Below are 6,103 nucleotides of genomic sequence, written 5' to 3'. Positions count from 1 at the left end.
GTGGATTTGTATGTGTTTAAAGATAAAAATGCATATATCATCATAAATCATACAATTTAAAAAATACCCTATTAAGTAGATTTTCAAGATTGAGATAATTGAATTATGAAATACTCCTTCATAAAAAAGTTACATTTCTGACAATGCTATATAAAGAAATGAATAATAAACTTGTTGTATATATCAACTAAACATGAATTTACATGTGAGCATTATTTTGCGTCATACGTGTCATAATTGGCTAGAATAATGTAAATTGATAAAATATCTCTATATATAGACAACTTAAATTACACTCTTATGATATTAATATAAGCAATAGATATCACAAATATCTTTAGAAGTGAACTCTCACACTTCAGCCATGTAATATTTCTAAACTTCTCCAAAATATCTTTATTCTTCACGTCAATTTAAAATTACTTAATTTGACAGTAAATATATGTTGCTATATTTTTACTAAAGGTGAGAGAAATTATATTTTGAAGGAAAAAGGATGGCATAATTAGAATCAGTTAAATGTACTTTAAAATATTAATCTCATCATGCAAAAATAACACAATTTTGCAAATTTTGCAAATTTCATCATACAAGTTACCTAATTTTTTACTTTTGCAACTATGAATATATGGTTCTCTAATACATAATATACAAGTTATGTGGATCTTGATTTTGGAACTATGAAAAATAGAAGGATGAATCTTGCTTGGTTTTGAAAATTTTAAGGATGATTTGAATAATTCGAATATAACGTACTTATACATTGTAATTTATGAATGTTTATTTAACCGCTATTTTTGTTTGAAGAAGAATATAAATCAACTTAAAATTATAGTATTAGTCTCATAATGTAAAGTGCATTACACATGCTTCACGTCATTGGCACGTCAGCATCACATCAGCACCATGTTTGAACAACATCAAGAACTACATATTTTTTTGTTTCTCTTTGTTTGTTCATGATTTTTCCTTTTCTTATAGTTTTTACACTAATTAATTCCTAATTCCTTATTAATTCAAGAAAAATCGGTCATTTGCAATGAATTTAAAAAAAAAACATTGGAAAGAACCCAAAAGAAAAATTACAAGTAGAACAAATGATTTATGAAAATCACTGCAATAAAATAAAAATTAAAAAAAAAAGTGAAAGATCTAGCCAATTATTCTTCCAAGGTCATATCGAAATGAAAGGTCCTTAACAAAGAGGTTGAAGTCATCGATTCTAATCTGGTAATGCTTCATTTTAATAAATCACAAGTAAATTTAGTCGCGCTTCGCGCGATGTTAATGTATTTAAATAATCCTTTCATAACATAAAAATAAAATAATAAATTTAGTCTGATCAAATTTATATATTAGCTTTCAAGTTTTATTCTAATTTTTTGTTAACACTACTTTTGCTCTAATTTTTCTTCCTTTAAAAGCATGGTTTTCCTTGGCACATTTAATATATGTATATAAATATTTAAATAAACTTTATTAGATATTAAATTTTTCTAATATCCAAGTTAAAAATACGTTAAGATTTCTGTTAAGTTTTAAATTTAAATAAATGAATTTAATTTTTGGTCCATTATATTATTTATAATTTATTCAAAGTTTTCACTATTTAAGAGTTTGTGGACTTTTAGGAATGTTTGTGTGAGGAATAGGAAAGGATTAAGAAGTTACTAATAGTGGTAATTGAGGAATTAAGTCGTACATTAATTACATATCAATATCTTCATTGGATATCCATGTCACAATAATATAAAAGAATATTAATTTTTTTAATTAATCATTCTACTATTATTCTTTTATTCCTTTAATAATCTATAAAAAAATTCAATGACAGAAAAAATAAATAAATAAATAAATAAGGTAAAAAAATGATTTGTTATAAATGTATTTACATTATAGTGAATGTCTATCAAGATCTAATAAGATCTAGTTGATATCTATCAGGATTTGAAGTATCTGACCTTTAGTCAGAAACTAGGAGTATTTTTTCCTATAAATAAAGGAGTTTTGTTCATTGTGTTCTCAATTTGATGATCTCTCGTCCCTCAAGAGAAGAAATAAGAATCACTCTCTCTATTCTCTCTACTCTTCTTCTTGTTCTTTATTATTTTATAACACATTATCAGCACGAGACTCTGCCAAATAAGGTGAGATTATAAATCTGAAAGATTTCAAGGTTAGTAATCTTTATGTTATCTTTTTTTTGCTACTACTAATATAATTATTATTGAATTTGAGGAAAAACAATTGGTTTGAAACCATTTATATTTTAAATTTATTTTTCAAGAACAATATTATCAAATAGGATGATAATATGTTGGGTTCAAGTCCCATCGATTCATGTCTAAGACGTCTTTATATGGATAAGATGTTGAGTTTGAATCTCAATACACCATATTGATGATATTATGATGGTTAAGGCAAAATAATGGTGTCATGAAACATATCTCATTAATATTCTCTATTTCATAAAGTGAATATGGTAGCATAAATCTGAAAGTTGACAATTTGCTTCATTGTTGAAAGAAGACAAGTGATTGAATGCACGAATATAAGCATGGAGAGACAATATGATAATAATCATCAAAATCGATAATATTTTCACACGCTTATTATGATTATAAGATATGCTAGAGAAATGTTTTCTACGTCATATGTATGCCTCAATTTACCCCTGAAGTAGCAATATGATGAAAGAGGTTATAAGATATACTAAGCTATCATAATTTGATAGGCTTAAGACACGATTATATTCCATTCTTGGTGAATGAGAATTTTGATTATTATAAGAATAGATCCATTCCCTGGGGTGAATGTGATAATATTTAGTGAAGCTTATTAATATAAACGTGTACTTGATTGTGATGGTATGATAACTCACCTTCGAAAGAGGCAGAATAGCTGAGATGAGTTATTTTGAAATCTTCTTCTGAAGTAGTAAATCTGAAATTTATTCATATAATAGTAAATCTAAAACTTACTAAAGCAAAAACACATATCATGGTAAACTTGGAGTTTACTAGATTAAAAGTTCATAAGTTGACATGAACGATTGTGATATCCCGAAGATGTGCATACTGAGTATTGAACATATATTGAAGAATTAGAAAATTCTTCATGAACTTTAATGTTGCTTGTTCTCATGATAAGTTGGTTGGACCAACTAATTTTGAGATTAAATCCCTCAAAATCTGAAAAGAATAAAAGGTGAATGAGGGCCCGTTCTCCTATCATGCGATATGTTGAAAAGATGCATCAATAAGATGATCACATGTACATTCATGATCAACCTACGTTTGACATTCATAAAGTTACTTGTTCAATATAAATTTAGCATAATTTTCAGATTGTATAATCAAGATAATTCATCTTGATGATGATGGATTAGCATTGAATGCCTTCCACAAATAACTGAACTATTACTAATGAGAATAAAGTTTCATGTATTGGTATGAAATATGATATATTGCATACAATATCACTTGTATGCATTAGACCAATATATTATGATTATTTCTTCCCTCTCAATTGGTTCAAGGTCAGGAACCAACTATTCCAACTAATAGTTTTGATGTGCGGTATACGATTAATAAATATACTATGATGCACAAAGATTGATTCCTAAAGAAGATGAAGGATGCATGTTAGTTTTTCTAACATAAGGGGGAGATTATAAGCAGCTATAAAATATGTTAGGAATTATCATCATATCCTCATTCAAAAGATAATTCAAGTCAAATGCCGAAAGCATCTCATATTTAACTGTAAGTGCTCCTATTTTTGTCCTTAAATGATAAAGTCTATGTATGCGTGAAGCATGATAGATCAATCGGTTTCAAATAAAATAATTCTTGAAAAGGACAAGGAGCAAATAATCATGATAAGAAGGCAATGTGCTCTTGAAGAGCCTACGACATAACACTTCATGAAACCTCATGAGAGGTTTAGGTACCCAAAAATAATGAAGTAATGAGATCTCAAAATGCTATGTCGCATTGTGAACCGATACAAAATAAGAAAGCATTGACGATATCTTTGATACAATGTTGGTGCAAATTGTAAAAGATTATGAGGATCTGAATTCTATGTTAATTTAAGCATGCGGACATAGAAACATTTATTAAGTGACCTGAAAGGATGCATTTTGATAAGCATAAAACTTATTTTATTTGCAATTCAGACACTTGAAGATGTCACACTTGACATGTTGGATACTGTTACTTGACAAACATCCATATGAAAATTCCTAAAGGATTCAAAATGCCTGAAGCATATAAAGATATAAAGTTTCTGAAAAACTTTTTATTATCCTCATAAGATATAATTTGATGATTTGAGTATCATTGAAACTCTTGGAGAGTTTTCAAAAGCAATAGAGTATTTTCTTAAATGAGAAACATGCAAAAATTGAATAAAGATCCGTTCCGACCTAAAGAAAAGAATGAGGAATTCCCTGGTTATGAAGTACCATATCTTAGTGCAATTGATGCACTAATGTATCTTGCAAATACTACAAGGCCTGATATAGCCTTTTTTTTAGTTAATTTGTTAGCAAGTTTGCAGTCCCGATCTTATTGGTCCTGCTAATTTTGGGTACTTATCTGACCTACATAAATCTTGATCTCAAATAGGCTATGTGTTTATATGTGATGGTACTGCAATATCTTAGAGATATACAAAGCAGTCTATCATAGCCAATTCATCTAATCATGCTGAAATAATAGCTATTCATGAAGCAAGCCAAGAATGTGTATGGTTGAGGTCCATGATACATTTCATTCGAGAAAAATGTGGTGTGAAATATGACAATCTACCCACAATTTTATACGGAGATAATGAGTCATGCATAGCACATCTTAATGACGGATTCATAAAAGGAGATAGAACGAAGCACACTCCATCAAAGCTTTTATACATACATGAGCTACAAAAGAATAGTGATATCAACGTGCAATGGATTCGTTCAATTGAAAATGTGGCTGATTTGTTCACCAAGTCTTCTCCAATTACAACTTTTAAGAAGATGGTGCACAATATCGGGATGCAAAGGTTCAAGGATGTTCTCATTAGGGGAAGTTAATACGTGCTTTACTCTTTTTTCCTTACGAGGTTTTGTCCCACTGGTTTTCCTTGTAAGATTTTTAATGAGGCAGCCGATATGCGTATTGTAAAAGTTATGTACTCTTTTTTCTTCACTAGATTTTTTTTCCTATTGTATTTTTCTAGTAAGGTTTTAACGAGGCACACTATCTATCTAGACATTCAAGAGGGTGTGTTATAAATGTATTTACATTATAGTAAATGTCTATCAAGATCTAATAAGATGTCGTTGATAGCTATCAAGATTTGAAGTATCTGACTTTTAGTCAGAAACTAGAAGTATTTTTCCCTAAAAAGAAAGGGGTTTTGTTCATTGTATTCTCAATCTGATGATCTCTCATCCCTCAAGAGAAGAAATAAGAATCACTCTCTCTATTCTCTCTACTAGTCTTCTTGTTCTTTATTATTTTATAACACGATTATATATGCATTCCGTTATTGATGGAATCAAATTCCCTAATTTTTTCAGTACTTGCAAATTATTTAGCAAGTATTTCTTCTTATTACATTTAGGGCTTGTTTTCATTTCATTTCCTAGAAAAATAAAATTTTTAGAAAATTGATTAGTTATGTATATTGTTGAAGAATAGAGAAAATATCTCATGTTGATGGTTAAGGAAATGATTGGTCTCTTTACAAAATTTGGCAAACCCTTCTCTATTTGAGCTAAGCTTTGAGGTATGATATATATATATATATATATATTAGAGTAAAAAACATGCTAAAATTTTATATCTTATGCAACTTGTCTTTCGTGTGAAGGAAAGATATATCTTGGCACCTACAATGCCCCAAAATCTGATTTCCAAGACGCCACATGGTGCTCCGAACTACAAGTAGTCTTGAGCTAACCCTGACTGCTTTCTACTAAGTCTGAATCTCAAAATAGGGGAGTATGCATATAAAAACATAATAAATGCGAAAATCTTATCTGAAACATACTAATCTCACAAGTCTTGGTTAAACAATACTGAAAATCTGAATACTAAATCAAAAGTCTAAA

Source organism: Capsicum annuum, chromosome 3 (genome assembly GCF_002878395.1).
Source record: "Capsicum annuum cultivar UCD-10X-F1 chromosome 3, UCD10Xv1.1, whole genome shotgun sequence".
In the NCBI taxonomy this organism is placed as follows: Eukaryota; Viridiplantae; Streptophyta; class Magnoliopsida; order Solanales; family Solanaceae; genus Capsicum; species Capsicum annuum.
The sequence above is the reverse complement of the archived record's forward strand: the minus strand, read 5'-3'. Positions refer to the sequence as shown.